Source organism: Garra rufa, unplaced genomic scaffold (assembly GCF_049309525.1).
Source record: "Garra rufa unplaced genomic scaffold, GarRuf1.0 hap1_unplaced_001, whole genome shotgun sequence".
NCBI lineage: Eukaryota > Metazoa > Chordata > Actinopteri > Cypriniformes > Cyprinidae > Garra > Garra rufa.
The window spans coordinates 20,667,546-20,683,492 of NW_027394276.1; the positions used below are offsets into that span (position 1 = coordinate 20,667,546).

Genomic DNA, 15,947 nt, shown 5'->3' on the forward strand with positions numbered 1-15,947 from the left:
TACGGAGGCTGATCTTTAAATAGCCCACTTTTTGGAGCAGCCCTCGCTTACGGCCATACCGCGCTGAGAGCGCCCGATCTCGTCTGATCTCGGAAGCTAAGCAGCGTCGGGCCTGCTTAGTACTTGGATGGGAGACCGCCTGGGAATACCAGGTGCTGTAAGCTTTTGCCTTTTCTTCACTATTTATATAATATGCTGGCTTTTAGAAAGACGTGTTTTACCGCTCTATTTATTACAATCATTTAAATGTATTATAGAGTTTTAAGTGTTTTACATGTTTTTTAGGCCATTTTATTACTCTTAACATTTTAAGTGAGTGTGTGTCTTTAAAAAATGGATGGTTGGCCTGCCATGTGACTAGACACATGACAGGAAGCAGGAAGTACAACTGTATAAGAGAGCAGCATGACAAACAAAGGACAGTCACCAAACTGTTGGATTGAGGAGTTGCTAATTTTAGAGCTCACCTTTCCATTCACCACCTGCAAACTTTGGATTACACTTTCTGTGGATTGTATATACACCGGTGGACACTCACATTGGACTTATCAACACACTGGGATTCTTGGACTGTTTTTAGGGTATGGACAAATGAACTGTATTCTTTTAACAGCGTTTACCTCGTTTTATCGTGTTGTTTTAAAGTCTTTTATGTGAACCTTGTAAATAAACCAAATCTATTTAAACCAATCTTCTTTTATGTCTCATTCTTTTAACCACTAGTCATCTCTCACAGTTAAATCTGATCCCATTTTAGTCTTGTAACTCGGCTGATAAGGCCGATTGTTACACTTGGATGGGAGACCGCCTGGGAATACCAGGTGCTGTAAGCTTTTGCCTTTTCTTCACTATTTATATAATATGCTGGCTTTTACGGAGGCTGATCTTTAAATAGCCCACTTTTTGGAGCAGCCCTCGCTTACGGCCATACCGCGCTGAGAGCGCCCGATCTCGTCTGATCTCGGAAGCTAAGCAGCGTCGGGCCTGCTTAGTACTTGGATGGGAGACCGCCTGGGAATACCAGGTGCTGTAAGCTTTTGCCTTTTCTTCACTATTTATATAATATGCTGGCTTTTAGAAAGACGTGTTTTACCGCTCTATTTATTACAATCATTTAAATGTATTATAGAGTTTTAAGTGTTTTACATGTTTTTTAGGCCATTTTATTACTCTTAACATTTTAAGTGAGTGTGTGTCTTTAAAAAATGGATGGTTGGCCTGCCATGTGACTAGACACATGACAGGAAGCAGGAAGTACAACTGTATAAGAGAGCAGCATGACAAACAAAGGACAGTCACCAAACTGTTGGATTGAGGAGTTGCTAATTTTAGAGCTCACCTTTCCATTCACCACCTGCAAACTTTGGATTACACTTTCTGTGGATTGTATATACACCGGTGGACACTCACATTGGACTTATCAACACACTGGGATTCTTGGACTGTTTTTAGGGTATGGACAAATGAACTGTATTCTTTTAACAGCGTTTACCTCGTTTTATCGTGTTGTTTTAAAGTCTTTTATGTGAACCTTGTAAATAAACCAAATCTATTTAAACCAATCTTCTTTTATGTCTCATTCTTTTAACCACTAGTCATCTCTCACAGTTAAATCTGACCCCATTTTAGTCTTGTAACTCGGCTGATAAGGCCGATTGTTACACTTGGATGGGAGACCGCCTGGGATTACCAGGTGCTGTAAGCTTTTGCCTTTTCTTCACTATTTATATAATATGCTGGCTTTTACGGAGGCTGATCTTTAAATAGCCCACTTTTTGGAGCAGCCCTCGCTTACGGCCATACCGCGCTGAGAGCGCCCGATCTCGTCTGATCTCGGAAGCTAAGCAGCGTCGGGCCTGCTTAGTACTTGGATGGTAGACCGCCTGGGAATACCAGGTGCTGTAAGCTTTTGCCTTTTCTTCACTATTTATATAATATGCTGGCTTTTAGAAAGACGTGTTTTACCGCTCTATTTATTACAATCATTTAAATGTATTATAGAGTTTTAAGTGTTTTACATGTTTTTTAGGCCATTTTATTACTCTTAACATTTTAAGTGAGTGTGTGTCTTTAAAAAATGGATGGTTGGCCTGCCATGTGACTAGACACATGACAGGAAGCAGGAAGTACAACTGTATAAGAGAGCAGCATGACAAACAAAGGACAGTCACCAAACTGTTGGATTGAGGAGTTGCTAATTTTAGAGCTCACCTTTCCATTCACCACCTGCAAACTTTGGATTACACTTTCTGTGGATTGTATATACACCGGTGGACACTCACATTGGACTTATCAACACACTGGGATTCTTGGACTGTTTTTAGGGTATGGACAAATGAACTGTATTCTTTTAACAGCGTTTACCTCGTTTTATCGTGTTGTTTTAAAGTCTTTTATGTGAACCTTGTAAATAAACCAAATCTATTTAAACCAATCTTCTTTTATGTCTCATTCTTTTAACCACTAGTCATCTCTCACAGTTAAATCTGATCCCATTTTAGTCTTGTAACTCGGCTGATAAGGCCGATTGTTACACTTGGATGGGAGACCGCCTGGGAATACCAGGTGCTGTAAGCTTTTGCCTTTTCTTCACTATTTATATAATATGCTGGCTTTTACGGAGGCTGATCTTTAAATAGCCCACTTTTTGGAGCAGCCCTCGCTTACGGCCATACCGCGCTGAGAGCGCCCGATCTCGTCTGATCTCGGAAGCTAAGCAGCGTCGGGCCTGCTTAGTACTTGGATGGGAGACCGCCTGGGAATACCAGGTGCTGTAAGCTTTTGCCTTTTCTTCACTATTTATATAATATGCTGGCTTTTAGAAAGACGTGTTTTACCGCTCTATTTATTACAATCATTTAAATGTATTATAGAGTTTTAAGTGTTTTACATGTTTTTTAGGCCATTTTATTACTCTTAACATTTTAAGTGAGTGTGTGTCTTTAAAAAATGGATGGTTGGCCTGCCATGTGACTAGACACATGACAGGAAGCAGGAAGTACAACTGTATAAGAGAGCAGCATGACAAACAAAGGACAGTCACCAAACTGTTGGATTGAGGAGTTGCTAATTTTAGAGCTCACCTTTCCATTCACCACCTGCAAACTTTGGATTACACTTTCTGTGGATTGTATATACACCGGTGGACACTCACATTGGACTTATCAACACACTGGGATTCTTGGACTGTTTTTAGGGTATGGACAAATGAACTGTATTCTTTTAACAGCGTTTACCTCGTTTTATCGTGTTGTTTTAAAGTCTTTTATGTGAACCTTGTAAATAAACCAAATCTATTTAAACCAATCTTCTTTTATGTCTCATTCTTTTAACCACTAGTCATCTCTCACAGTTAAATCTGATCCCATTTTAGTCTTGTAACTCGGCTGATAAGGCCGATTGTTACACTTGGATGGGAGACCGCCTGGGAATACCAGGTGCTGTAAGCTTTTGCCTTTTCTTCACTATTTATATAATATGCTGGCTTTTACGGAGGCTGATCTTTAAATAGCCCACTTTTTGGAGCAGCCCTCGCTTACGGCCATACCGCGCTGAGAGCGCCCGATCTCGTCTGATCTCGGAAGCTAAGCAGCGTCGGGCCTGCTTAGTACTTGGATGGGAGACCGCCTGGGAATACCAGGTGCTGTAAGCTTTTGCCTTTTCTTCACTATTTATATAATATGCTGGCTTTTACGGAGGCTGATCTTTAAATAGCCCACTTTTTGGAGCAGCCCTCGCTTACGGCCATACCGCGCTGAGAGCGCCCGATCTCGTCTGATCTCGGAAGCTAAGCAGCGTCGGGCCTGCTTAGTACTTGGATGGGAGACCGCCTGGGAATACCAGGTGCTGTAAGCTTTTGCCTTTTCTTCACTATTTATATAATATGCTGGCTTTTAGAAAGACGTGTTTTACCGCTCTATTTATTACAATCATTTAAATGTATTATAGAGTTTTAAGTGTTTTACATGTTTTTTAGGCCATTTTATTACTCTTAACATTTTAAGTGAGTGTGTGTCTTTAAAAAATGGATGGTTGGCCTGCCATGTGACTAGACACATGACAGGAAGCAGGAAGTACAACTGTATAAGAGAGCAGCATGACAAACAAAGGACAGTCACCAAACTGTTGGATTGAGGAGTTGCTAATTTTAGAGCTCACCTTTCCATTCACCACCTGCAAACTTTGGATTACACTTTCTGTGGATTGTATATACACCGGTGGACACTCACATTGGACTTATCAACACACTGGGATTCTTGGACTGTTTTTAGGGTATGGACAAATGAACTGTATTCTTTTAACAGCGTTTACCTCGTTTTATCGTGTTGTTTTAAAGTCTTTTATGTGAACCTTGTAAATAAACCAAATCTATTTAAACCAATCTTCTTTTATGTCTCATTCTTTTAACCACTAGTCATCTCTCACAGTTAAATCTGACCCCATTTTAGTCTTGTAACTCGGCTGATAAGGCCGATTGTTACACTTGGATGGGAGACCGCCTGGGATTACCAGGTGCTGTAAGCTTTTGCCTTTTCTTCACTATTTATATAATATGCTGGCTTTTACGGAGGCTGATCTTTAAATAGCCCACTTTTTGGAGCAGCCCTCGCTTACGGCCATACCGCGCTGAGAGCGCCCGATCTCGTCTGATCTCGGAAGCTAAGCAGCGTCGGGCCTGCTTAGTACTTGGATGGGAGACCGCCTGGGAATACCAGGTGCTGTAAGCTTTTGCCTTTTCTTCACTATTTATATAATATGCTGGCTTTTAGAAAGACGTGTTTTACCGCTCTATTTATTACAATCATTTAAATGTATTATAGAGTTTTAAGTGTTTTACATGTTTTTTAGGCCATTTTATTACTCTTAACATTTTAAGTGAGTGTGTGTCTTTAAAAAATGGATGGTTGGCCTGCCATGTGACTAGACACATGACAGGAAGCAGGAAGTACAACTGTATAAGAGAGCAGCATGACAAACAAAGGACAGTCACCAAACTGTTGGATTGAGGAGTTGCTAATTTTAGAGCTCACCTTTCCATTCACCACCTGCAAACTTTGGATTACACTTTCTGTGGATTGTATATACACCGGTGGACACTCACATTGGACTTATCAACACACTGGGATTCTTGGACTGTTTTTAGGGTATGGACAAATGAACTGTATTCTTTTAACAGCGTTTACCTCGTTTTATCGTGTTGTTTTAAAGTCTTTTATGTGAACCTTGTAAATAAACCAAATCTATTTAAACCAATCTTCTTTTATGTCTCATTCTTTTAACCACTAGTCATCTCTCACAGTTAAATCTGATCCCATTTTAGTCTTGTAACTCGGCTGATAAGGCCGATTGTTACACTTGGATGGGAGACCGCCTGGGAATACCAGGTGCTGTAAGCTTTTGCCTTTTCTTCACTATTTATATAATATGCTGGCTTTTACGGAGGCTGATCTTTAAATAGCCCACTTTTTGGAGCAGCCCTCGCTTACGGCCATACCGCGCTGAGAGCGCCCGATCTCGTCTGATCTCGGAAGCTAAGCAGCGTCGGGCCTGCTTAGTACTTGGATGGGAGACCGCCTGGGAATACCAGGTGCTGTAAGCTTTTGCCTTTTCTTCACTATTTATATAATATGCTGGCTTTTACGGAGGCTGATCTTTAAATAGCCCACTTTTTGGAGCAGCCCTCGCTTACGGCCATACCGTGCTGAGAGCGCCCGATCTCGTCTGATCTCGGAAGCTAAGCAGCGTCGGGCCTGCTTAGTACTTGGATGGGAGACCGCCTGGGAATACCAGGTGCTGTAAGCTTTTGCCTTTTCTTCACTATTTATATAATATGCTGGCTTTTAGAAAGACGTGTTTTACCGCTCTATTTATTACAATCATTTAAATGTATTATAGAGTTTTAAGTGTTTTACATGTTTTTTAGGCCATTTTATTACTCTTAACATTTTAAGTGAGTGTGTGTCTTTAAAAAATGGATGGTTGGCCTGCCATGTGACTAGACACATGACAGGAAGCAGGAAGTACAACTGTATAAGAGAGCAGCATGACAAACAAAGGACAGTCACCAAACTGTTGGATTGAGGAGTTGCTAATTTTAGAGCTCACCTTTCCATTCACCACCTGCAAACTTTGGATTACACTTTCTGTGGATTGTATATACACCGGTGGACACTCACATTGGACTTATCAACACACTGGGATTCTTGGACTGTTTTTAGGGTATGGACAAATGAACTGTATTCTTTTAACAGCGTTTACCTCGTTTTATCGTGTTGTTTTAAAGTCTTTTATGTGAACCTTGTAAATAAACCAAATCTATTTAAACCAATCTTCTTTTATGTCTCATTCTTTTAACCACTAGTCATCTCTCACAGTTAAATCTGATCCCATTTTAGTCTTGTAACTCGGCTGATAAGGCCGATTGTTACACTTGGATGGGAGACCGCCTGGGAATACCAGGTGCTGTAAGCTTTTGCCTTTTCTTCACTATTTATATAATATGCTGGCTTTTACGGAGGCTGATCTTTAAATAGCCCACTTTTTGGAGCAGCCCTCGCTTACGGCCATACCGCGCTGAGAGCGCCCGATCTCGTCTGATCTCGGAAGCTAAGCAGCGTCGGGCCTGCTTAGTACTTGGATGGGAGACCGCCTGGGAATACCAGGTGCTGTAAGCTTTTGCCTTTTCTTCACTATTTATATAATATGCTGGCTTTTACGGAGGCTGATCTTTAAATAGCCCACTTTTTGGAGCAGCCCTCGCTTACGGCCATACCGCGCTGAGAGCGCCCGATCTCGTCTGATCTCGGAAGCTAAGCAGCGTCGGGCCTGCTTAGTACTTGGATGGGAGACCGCCTGGGAATACCAGGTGCTGTAAGCTTTTGCCTTTTCTTCACTATTTATATAATATGCTGGCTTTTAGAAAGACGTGTTTTACCGCTCTATTTATTACAATCATTTAAATGTATTATAGAGTTTTAAGTGTTTTACATGTTTTTTAGGCCATTTTATTACTCTTAACATTTTAAGTGAGTGTGTGTCTTTAAAAAATGGATGGTTGGCCTGCCATGTGACTAGACACATGACAGGAAGCAGGAAGTACAACTGTATAAGAGAGCAGCATGACAAACAAAGGACAGTCACCAAACTGTTGGATTGAGGAGTTGCTAATTTTAGAGCTCACCTTTCCATTCACCACCTGCAAACTTTGGATTACACTTTCTGTGGATTGTATATACACCGGTGGACACTCACATTGGACTTATCAACACACTGGGATTCTTGGACTGTTTTTAGGGTATGGACAAATGAACTGTATTCTTTTAACAGCGTTTACCTCGTTTTATCGTGTTGTTTTAAAGTCTTTTATGTGAACCTTGTAAATAAACCAAATCTATTTAAACCAATCTTCTTTTATGTCTCATTCTTTTAACCACTAGTCATCTCTCACAGTTAAATCTGACCCCATTTTAGTCTTGTAACTCGGCTGATAAGGCCGATTGTTACACTTGGATGGGAGACCGCCTGGGATTACCAGGTGCTGTAAGCTTTTGCCTTTTCTTCACTATTTATATAATATGCTGGCTTTTACGGAGGCTGATCTTTAAATAGCCCACTTTTTGGAGCAGCCCTCGCTTACGGCCATACCGCGCTGAGAGCGCCCGATCTCGTCTGATCTCGGAAGCTAAGCAGCGTCGGGCCTGCTTAGTACTTGGATGGGAGACCGCCTGGGAATACCAGGTGCTGTAAGCTTTTGCCTTTTCTTCACTATTTATATAATATGCTGGCTTTTAGAAAGACGTGTTTTACCGCTCTATTTATTACAATCATTTAAATGTATTATAGAGTTTTAAGTGTTTTACATGTTTTTTAGGCCATTTTATTACTCTTAACATTTTAAGTGAGTGTGTGTCTTTAAAAAATGGATGGTTGGCCTGCCATGTGACTAGACACATGACAGGAAGCAGGAAGTACAACTGTATAAGAGAGCAGCATGACAAACAAAGGACAGTCACCAAACTGTTGGATTGAGGAGTTGCTAATTTTAGAGCTCACCTTTCCATTCACCACCTGCAAACTTTGGATTACACTTTCTGTGGATTGTATATACACCGGTGGACACTCACATTGGACTTATCAACACACTGGGATTCTTGGACTGTTTTTAGGGTATGGACAAATGAACTGTATTCTTTTAACAGCGTTTACCTCGTTTTATCGTGTTGTTTTAAAGTCTTTTATGTGAACCTTGTAAATAAACCAAATCTATTTAAACCAATCTTCTTTTATGTCTCATTCTTTTAACCACTAGTCATCTCTCACAGTTAAATCTGATCCCATTTTAGTCTTGTAACTCGGCTGATAAGGCCGATTGTTACACTTGGATGGGAGACCGCCTGGGAATACCAGGTGCTGTAAGCTTTTGCCTTTTCTTCACTATTTATATAATATGCTGGCTTTTACGGAGGCTGATCTTTAAATAGCCCACTTTTTGGAGCAGCCCTCGCTTACGGCCATACCGCGCTGAGAGCGCCCGATCTCGTCTGATCTCGGAAGCTAAGCAGCGTCGGGCCTGCTTAGTACTTGGATGGGAGACCGCCTGGGAATACCAGGTGCTGTAAGCTTTTGCCTTTTCTTCACTATTTATATAATATGCTGGCTTTTACGGAGGCTGATCTTTAAATAGCCCACTTTTTGGAGCAGCCCTCGCTTACGGCCATACCACGCTGAGAGCGCCCGATCTCGTCTGATCTCGGAAGCTAAGCAGCGTCGGGCCTGCTTAGTACTTGGATGGGAGACCGCCTGGGAATACCAGGTGCTGTAAGCTTTTGCCTTTTCTTCACTATTTATATAATATGCTGGCTTTTAGAAAGACGTGTTTTACCGCTCTATTTATTACAATCATTTAAATGTATTATAGAGTTTTAAGTGTTTTACATGTTTTTTAGGCCATTTTTTTACTCTTAACATTTTAAGTGAGTGTGTGTCTTTAAAAAATGGATGGTTGGCCTGCCATGTGACTAGACACATGACAGGAAGCAGGAAGTACAACTGTATAAGAGAGCAGCATGACAAACAAAGGACAGTCACCAAACTGTTGGATTGAGGAGTTGCTAATTTTAGAGCTCACCTTTCCATTCACCACCTGCAAACTTTGGATTACACTTTCTGTGGATTGTATATACACCGGTGGACACTCACATTGGACTTATCAACACACTGGGATTCTTGGACTGTTTTTAGGGTATGGACAAATGAACTGTATTCTTTTAACAGCGTTTACCTCGTTTTATCGTGTTGTTTTAAAGTCTTTTATGTGAACCTTGTAAATAAACCAAATCTATTTAAACCAATCTTCTTTTATGTCTCATTCTTTTAACCACTAGTCATCTCTCACAGTTAAATCTGACCCCATTTTAGTCTTGTAACTCGGCTGATAAGGCCGATTGTTACACTTGGATGGGAGACCGCCTGGGATTACCAGGTGCTGTAAGCTTTTGCCTTTTCTTCACTATTTATATAATATGCTGGCTTTTACGGAGGCTGATCTTTAAATAGCCCACTTTTTGGAGCAGCCCTCGCTTACGGCCATACCGCGCTGAGAGCGCCCGATCTCGTCTGATCTCGGAAGCTAAGCAGCGTCGGGCCTGCTTAGTACTTGGATGGGAGACCGCCTGGGAATACCAGGTGCTGTAAGCTTTTGCCTTTTCTTCACTATTTATATAATATGCTGGCTTTTAGAAAGACGTGTTTTACCGCTCTATTTATTACAATCATTTAAATGTATTATAGAGTTTTAAGTGTTTTACATGTTTTTTAGGCCATTTTATTACTCTTAACATTTTAAGTGAGTGTGTGTCTTTAAAAAATGGATGGTTGGCCTGCCATGTGACTAGACACATGACAGGAAGCAGGAAGTACAACTGTATAAGAGAGCAGCATGACAAACAAAGGACAGTCACCAAACTGTTGGATTGAGGAGTTGCTAATTTTAGAGCTCACCTTTCCATTCACCACCTGCAAACTTTGGATTACACTTTCTGTGGATTGTATATACACCGGTGGACACTCACATTGGACTTATCAACACACTGGGATTCTTGGACTGTTTTTAGGGTATGGACAAATGAACTGTATTCTTTTAACAGCGTTTACCTCGTTTTATCGTGTTGTTTTAAAGTCTTTTATGTGAACCTTGTAAATAAACCAAATCTATTTAAACCAATCTTCTTTTATGTCTCATTCTTTTAACCACTAGTCATCTCTCACAGTTAAATCTGATCCCATTTTAGTCTTGTAACTCGGCTGATAAGGCCGATTGTTACACTTGGATGGGAGACCGCCTGGGAATACCAGGTGCTGTAAGCTTTTGCCTTTTCTTCACTATTTATATAATATGCTGGCTTTTACGGAGGCTGATCTTTAAATAGCCCACTTTTTGGAGCAGCCCTCGCTTACGGCCATACCGCGCTGAGAGCGCCCGATCTCGTCTGATCTCGGAAGCTAAGCAGCGTCGGGCCTGCTTAGTACTTGGATGGGAGACCGCCTGGGAATACCAGGTGCTGTAAGCTTTTGCCTTTTCTTCACTATTTATATAATATGCTGGCTTTTACGGAGGCTGATCTTTAAATAGCCCACTTTTTGGAGCAGCCCTCGCTTACGGCCATACCGTGCTGAGAGCGCCCGATCTCGTCTGATCTCGGAAGCTAAGCAGCGTCGGGCCTGCTTAGTACTTGGATGGGAGACCGCCTGGGAATACCAGGTGCTGTAAGCTTTTGCCTTTTCTTCACTATTTATATAATATGCTGGCTTTTAGAAAGACGTGTTTTACCGCTCTATTTATTACAATCATTTAAATGTATTATAGAGTTTTAAGTGTTTTACATGTTTTTTAGGCCATTTTATTACTCTTAACATTTTAAGTGAGTGTGTGTCTTTAAAAAATGGATGGTTGGCCTGCCATGTGACTAGACACATGACAGGAAGCAGGAAGTACAACTGTATAAGAGAGCAGCATGACAAACAAAGGACAGTCACCAAACTGTTGGATTGAGGAGTTGCTAATTTTAGAGCTCACCTTTCCATTCACCACCTGCAAACTTTGGATTACACTTTCTGTGGATTGTATATACACCGGTGGACACTCACATTGGACTTATCAACACACTGGGATTCTTGGACTGTTTTTAGGGTATGGACAAATGAACTGTATTCTTTTAACAGCGTTTACCTCGTTTTATCGTGTTGTTTTAAAGTCTTTTATGTGAACCTTGTAAATAAACCAAATCTATTTAAACCAATCTTCTTTTATGTCTCATTCTTTTAACCACTAGTCATCTCTCACAGTTAAATCTGATCCCATTTTAGTCTTGTAACTCGGCTGATAAGGCCGATTGTTACACTTGGATGGGAGACCGCCTGGGAATACCAGGTGCTGTAAGCTTTTGCCTTTTCTTCACTATTTATATAATATGCTGGCTTTTACGGAGGCTGATCTTTAAATAGCCCACTTTTTGGAGCAGCCCTCGCTTACGGCCATACCGCGCTGAGAGCGCCCGATCTCGTCTGATCTCGGAAGCTAAGCAGCGTCGGGCCTGCTTAGTACTTGGATGGGAGACCGCCTGGGAATACCAGGTGCTGTAAGCTTTTGCCTTTTCTTCACTATTTATATAATATGCTGGCTTTTACGGAGGCTGATCTTTAAATAGCCCACTTTTTGGAGCAGCCCTCGCTTACGGCCATACCGCGCTGAGAGCGCCCGATCTCGTCTGATCTCGGAAGCTAAGCAGCGTCGGGCCTGCTTAGTACTTGGATGGGAGACCGCCTGGGAATACCAGGTGCTGTAAGCTTTTGCCTTTTCTTCACTATTTATATAATATGCTGGCTTTTAGAAAGACGTGTTTTACCGCTCTATTTATTACAATCATTTAAATGTATTATAGAGTTTTAAGTGTTTTACATGTTTTTTAGGCCATTTTATTACTCTTAACATTTTAAGTGAGTGTGTGTCTTTAAAAAATGGATGGTTGGCCTGCCATGTGACTAGACACATGACAGGAAGCAGGAAGTACAACTGTATAAGAGAGCAGCATGACAAACAAAGGACAGTCACCAAACTGTTGGATTGAGGAGTTGCTAATTTTAGAGCTCACCTTTCCATTCACCACCTGCAAACTTTGGATTACACTTTCTGTGGATTGTATATACACCGGTGGACACTCACATTGGACTTATCAACACACTGGGATTCTTGGACTGTTTTTAGGGTATGGACAAATGAACTGTATTCTTTTAACAGCGTTTACCTCGTTTTATCGTGTTGTTTTAAAGTCTTTTATGTGAACCTTGTAAATAAACCAAATCTATTTAAACCAATCTTCTTTTATGTCTCATTCTTTTAACCACTAGTCATCTCTCACAGTTAAATCTGACCCCATTTTAGTCTTGTAACTCGGCTGATAAGGCCGATTGTTACACTTGGATGGGAGACCGCCTGGGATTACCAGGTGCTGTAAGCTTTTGCCTTTTCTTCACTATTTATATAATATGCTGGCTTTTACGGAGGCTGATCTTTAAATAGCCCACTTTTTGGAGCAGCCCTCGCTTACGGCCATACCGCGCTGAGAGCGCCCGATCTCGTCTGATCTCGGAAGCTAAGCAGCGTCGGGCCTGCTTAGTACTTGGATGGGAGACCGCCTGGGAATACCAGGTGCTGTAAGCTTTTGCCTTTTCTTCACTATTTATATAATATGCTGGCTTTTAGAAAGACGTGTTTTACCGCTCTATTTATTACAATCATTTAAATGTATTATAGAGTTTTAAGTGTTTTACATGTTTTTTAGGCCATTTTATTACTCTTAACATTTTAAGTGAGTGTGTGTCTTTAAAAAATGGATGGTTGGCCTGCCATGTGACTAGACACATGACAGGAAGCAGGAAGTACAACTGTATAAGAGAGCAGCATGACAAACAAAGGACAGTCACCAAACTGTTGGATTGAGGAGTTGCTAATTTTAGAGCTCACCTTTCCATTCACCACCTGCAAACTTTGGATTACACTTTCTGTGGATTGTATATACACCGGTGGACACTCACATTGGACTTATCAACACACTGGGATTCTTGGACTGTTTTTAGGGTATGGACAAATGAACTGTATTCTTTTAACAGCGTTTACCTCGTTTTATCGTGTTGTTTTAAAGTCTTTTATGTGAACCTTGTAAATAAACCAAATCTATTTAAACCAATCTTCTTTTATGTCTCATTCTTTTAACCACTAGTCATCTCTCACAGTTAAATCTGATCCCATTTTAGTCTTGTAACTCGGCTGATAAGGCCGATTGTTACACTTGGATGGGAGACCGCCTGGGAATACCAGGTGCTGTAAGCTTTTGCCTTTTCTTCACTATTTATATAATATGCTGGCTTTTACGGAGGCTGATCTTTAAATAGCCCACTTTTTGGAGCAGCCCTCGCTTACGGCCATACCGCGCTGAGAGCGCCCGATCTCGTCTGATCTCGGAAGCTAAGCAGCGTCGGGCCTGCTTAGTACTTGGATGGGAGACCGCCTGGGAATACCAGGTGCTGTAAGCTTTTGCCTTTTCTTCACTATTTATATAATATGCTGGCTTTTAGAAAGACGTGTTTTACCGCTCTATTTATTACAATCATTTAAATGTATTATAGAGTTTTAAGTGTTTTACATGTTTTTTAGGCCATTTTATTACTCTTAACATTTTAAGTGAGTGTGTGTCTTTAAAAAATGGATGGTTGGCCTGCCATGTGACTAGACACATGACAGGAAGCAGGAAGTACAACTGTATAAGAGAGCAGCATGACAAACAAAGGACAGTCACCAAACTGTTGGATTGAGGAGTTGCTAATTTTAGAGCTCACCTTTCCATTCACCACCTGCAAACTTTGGATTACACTTTCTGTGGATTGTATATACACCGGTGGACACTCACATTGGACTTATCAACACACTGGGATTCTTGGACTGTTTTTAGGGTATGGACAAATGAACTGTATTCTTTTAACAGCGTTTACCTCGTTTTATCGTGTTGTTTTAAAGTCTTTTATGTGAACCTTGTAAATAAACCAAATCTATTTAAACCAATCTTCTTTTATGTCTCATTCTTTTAACCACTAGTCATCTCTCACAGTTAAATCTGACCCCATTTTAGTCTTGTAACTCGGCTGATAAGGCCGATTGTTACACTTGGATGGGAGACCGCCTGGGATTACCAGGTGCTGTAAGCTTTTGCCTTTTCTTCACTATTTATATAATATGCTGGCTTTTACGGAGGCTGATCTTTAAATAGCCCACTTTTTGGAGCAGCCCTCGCTTACGGCCATACCGCGCTGAGAGCGCCCGATCTCGTCTGATCTCGGAAGCTAAGCAGCGTCGGGCCTGCTTAGTACTTGGATGGTAGACCGCCTGGGAATACCAGGTGCTGTAAGCTTTTGCCTTTTCTTCACTATTTATATAATATGCTGGCTTTTAGAAAGACGTGTTTTACCGCTCTATTTATTACAATCATTTAAATGTATTATAGAGTTTTAAGTGTTTTACATGTTTTTTAGGCCATTTTATTACTCTTAACATTTTAAGTGAGTGTGTGTCTTTAAAAAATGGATGGTTGGCCTGCCATGTGACTAGACACATGACAGGAAGCAGGAAGTACAACTGTATAAGAGAGCAGCATGACAAACAAAGGACAGTCACCAAACTGTTGGATTGAGGAGTTGCTAATTTTAGAGCTCACCTTTCCATTCACCACCTGCAAACTTTGGATTACACTTTCTGTGGATTGTATATACACCGGTGGACACTCACATTGGACTTATCAACACACTGGGATTCTTGGACTGTTTTTAGGGTATGGACAAATGAACTGTATTCTTTTAACAGCGTTTACCTCGTTTTATCGTGTTGTTTTAAAGTCTTTTATGTGAACCTTGTAAATAAACCAAATCTATTTAAACCAATCTTCTTTTATGTCTCATTCTTTTAACCACTAGTCATCTCTCACAGTTAAATCTGATCCCATTTTAGTCTTGTAACTCGGCTGATAAGGCCGATTGTTACACTTGGATGGGAGACCGCCTGGGAATACCAGGTGCTGTAAGCTTTTGCCTTTTCTTCACTATTTATATAATATGCTGGCTTTTACGGAGGCTGATCTTTAAATAGCCCACTTTTTGGAGCAGCCCTCGCTTACGGCCATACCGCGCTGAGAGCGCCCGATCTCGTCTGATCTCGGAAGCTAAGCAGCGTCGGGCCTGCTTAGTACTTGGATGGGAGACCGCCTGGGAATACCAGGTGCTGTAAGCTTTTGCCTTTTCTTCACTATTTATATAATATGCTGGCTTTTAGAAAGACGTGTTTTACCGCTCTATTTATTACAATCATTTAAATGTATTATAGAGTTTTAAGTGTTTTACATGTTTTTTAGGCCATTTTATTACTCTTAACATTTTAAGTGAGTGTGTGTCTTTAAAAAATGGATGGTTGGCCTGCCATGTGACTAGACACATGACAGGAAGCAGGAAGTACAACTGTATAAGAGAGCAGCATGACAAACAAAGGACAGTCACCAAACTGTTGGATTGAGGAGTTGCTAATTTTAGAGCTCACCTTTCCATTCACCACCTGCAAACTTTGGATTACACTTTCTGTGGATTGTATATACACCGGTGGACACTCACATTGGACTTATCAACACACTGGGATTCTTGGACTGTTTTTAGGGTATGGACAAATGAACTGTATTCTTTTAACAGCGTTTACCTCGTTTTATCGTGTTGTTTTAAAGTCTTTTATGTGAACCTTGTAAATAAACCAAATCTATTTAAACCAATCTTCTTTTATGTCTCATTCTTTTAACCACTAGTCATCTCTCACAGTTAAATCTGATCCCATTTTAGTCTTGTAACTCGGCTGATAA

The 15,947-nt window shown here is 40.9% G+C and overlaps 23 non-coding genes across 23 annotated transcripts; all 23 read left to right on the forward strand.

Annotated features, from left to right (window-relative positions):
- Positions 1–45: 45 nt before the first annotated feature.
- On the forward strand, positions 46–164 carry LOC141302935 (5S ribosomal RNA). The gene has a single exon (XR_012342920.1). It is a non-coding gene; the product is annotated as a 5S ribosomal RNA (ribosomal RNA).
- Positions 165–917: 753 nt separating this feature from the next.
- LOC141302936 (5S ribosomal RNA) lies at positions 918–1,036 on the forward strand. Its single transcript, XR_012342921.1, has one exon. It is a non-coding gene; the product is annotated as a 5S ribosomal RNA (ribosomal RNA).
- Positions 1,037–1,789: 753 nt separating this feature from the next.
- On the forward strand, positions 1,790–1,908 carry LOC141303345 (5S ribosomal RNA). The gene has a single exon (XR_012343327.1). It is a non-coding gene; the product is annotated as a 5S ribosomal RNA (ribosomal RNA).
- Positions 1,909–2,661: 753 nt separating this feature from the next.
- LOC141302938 (5S ribosomal RNA) lies at positions 2,662–2,780 on the forward strand. Its single transcript, XR_012342922.1, has one exon. It is a non-coding gene; the product is annotated as a 5S ribosomal RNA (ribosomal RNA).
- A 753-nt stretch (positions 2,781–3,533) lies between these two features.
- On the forward strand, positions 3,534–3,652 carry LOC141302939 (5S ribosomal RNA). The gene has a single exon (XR_012342923.1). It is a non-coding gene; the product is annotated as a 5S ribosomal RNA (ribosomal RNA).
- An 84-nt stretch (positions 3,653–3,736) lies between these two features.
- On the forward strand, positions 3,737–3,855 carry LOC141302941 (5S ribosomal RNA). The gene has a single exon (XR_012342925.1). It is a non-coding gene; the product is annotated as a 5S ribosomal RNA (ribosomal RNA).
- Positions 3,856–4,608: 753 nt separating this feature from the next.
- LOC141302942 (5S ribosomal RNA) lies at positions 4,609–4,727 on the forward strand. Its single transcript, XR_012342926.1, has one exon. It is a non-coding gene; the product is annotated as a 5S ribosomal RNA (ribosomal RNA).
- A 753-nt stretch (positions 4,728–5,480) lies between these two features.
- Positions 5,481–5,599, forward strand: LOC141302943 (5S ribosomal RNA). Its single transcript, XR_012342928.1, has one exon. It is a non-coding gene; the product is annotated as a 5S ribosomal RNA (ribosomal RNA).
- An 84-nt stretch (positions 5,600–5,683) lies between these two features.
- On the forward strand, positions 5,684–5,802 carry LOC141303215 (5S ribosomal RNA). Its single transcript, XR_012343198.1, has one exon. It is a non-coding gene; the product is annotated as a 5S ribosomal RNA (ribosomal RNA).
- A 753-nt stretch (positions 5,803–6,555) lies between these two features.
- On the forward strand, positions 6,556–6,674 carry LOC141302944 (5S ribosomal RNA). Its single transcript, XR_012342929.1, has one exon. It is a non-coding gene; the product is annotated as a 5S ribosomal RNA (ribosomal RNA).
- An 84-nt stretch (positions 6,675–6,758) lies between these two features.
- LOC141302945 (5S ribosomal RNA) lies at positions 6,759–6,877 on the forward strand. Its single transcript, XR_012342930.1, has one exon. It is a non-coding gene; the product is annotated as a 5S ribosomal RNA (ribosomal RNA).
- Positions 6,878–7,630: 753 nt separating this feature from the next.
- Positions 7,631–7,749, forward strand: LOC141302946 (5S ribosomal RNA). The gene has a single exon (XR_012342931.1). It is a non-coding gene; the product is annotated as a 5S ribosomal RNA (ribosomal RNA).
- Positions 7,750–8,502: 753 nt separating this feature from the next.
- On the forward strand, positions 8,503–8,621 carry LOC141302947 (5S ribosomal RNA). The gene has a single exon (XR_012342932.1). It is a non-coding gene; the product is annotated as a 5S ribosomal RNA (ribosomal RNA).
- Positions 8,622–8,705: 84 nt separating this feature from the next.
- Positions 8,706–8,824, forward strand: LOC141304066 (5S ribosomal RNA). Its single transcript, XR_012344032.1, has one exon. It is a non-coding gene; the product is annotated as a 5S ribosomal RNA (ribosomal RNA).
- Positions 8,825–9,577: 753 nt separating this feature from the next.
- On the forward strand, positions 9,578–9,696 carry LOC141302949 (5S ribosomal RNA). Its single transcript, XR_012342933.1, has one exon. It is a non-coding gene; the product is annotated as a 5S ribosomal RNA (ribosomal RNA).
- Positions 9,697–10,449: 753 nt separating this feature from the next.
- On the forward strand, positions 10,450–10,568 carry LOC141302950 (5S ribosomal RNA). Its single transcript, XR_012342934.1, has one exon. It is a non-coding gene; the product is annotated as a 5S ribosomal RNA (ribosomal RNA).
- An 84-nt stretch (positions 10,569–10,652) lies between these two features.
- LOC141303216 (5S ribosomal RNA) lies at positions 10,653–10,771 on the forward strand. Its single transcript, XR_012343199.1, has one exon. It is a non-coding gene; the product is annotated as a 5S ribosomal RNA (ribosomal RNA).
- A 753-nt stretch (positions 10,772–11,524) lies between these two features.
- Positions 11,525–11,643, forward strand: LOC141302951 (5S ribosomal RNA). The gene has a single exon (XR_012342935.1). It is a non-coding gene; the product is annotated as a 5S ribosomal RNA (ribosomal RNA).
- Positions 11,644–11,727: 84 nt separating this feature from the next.
- LOC141302953 (5S ribosomal RNA) lies at positions 11,728–11,846 on the forward strand. Its single transcript, XR_012342937.1, has one exon. It is a non-coding gene; the product is annotated as a 5S ribosomal RNA (ribosomal RNA).
- Positions 11,847–12,599: 753 nt separating this feature from the next.
- LOC141302954 (5S ribosomal RNA) lies at positions 12,600–12,718 on the forward strand. The gene has a single exon (XR_012342939.1). It is a non-coding gene; the product is annotated as a 5S ribosomal RNA (ribosomal RNA).
- Positions 12,719–13,471: 753 nt separating this feature from the next.
- On the forward strand, positions 13,472–13,590 carry LOC141302955 (5S ribosomal RNA). Its single transcript, XR_012342940.1, has one exon. It is a non-coding gene; the product is annotated as a 5S ribosomal RNA (ribosomal RNA).
- Positions 13,591–14,343: 753 nt separating this feature from the next.
- On the forward strand, positions 14,344–14,462 carry LOC141303348 (5S ribosomal RNA). Its single transcript, XR_012343329.1, has one exon. It is a non-coding gene; the product is annotated as a 5S ribosomal RNA (ribosomal RNA).
- Positions 14,463–15,215: 753 nt separating this feature from the next.
- LOC141302956 (5S ribosomal RNA) lies at positions 15,216–15,334 on the forward strand. Its single transcript, XR_012342941.1, has one exon. It is a non-coding gene; the product is annotated as a 5S ribosomal RNA (ribosomal RNA).
- The last annotated feature ends 613 nt before the right edge of the window (positions 15,335–15,947 follow it).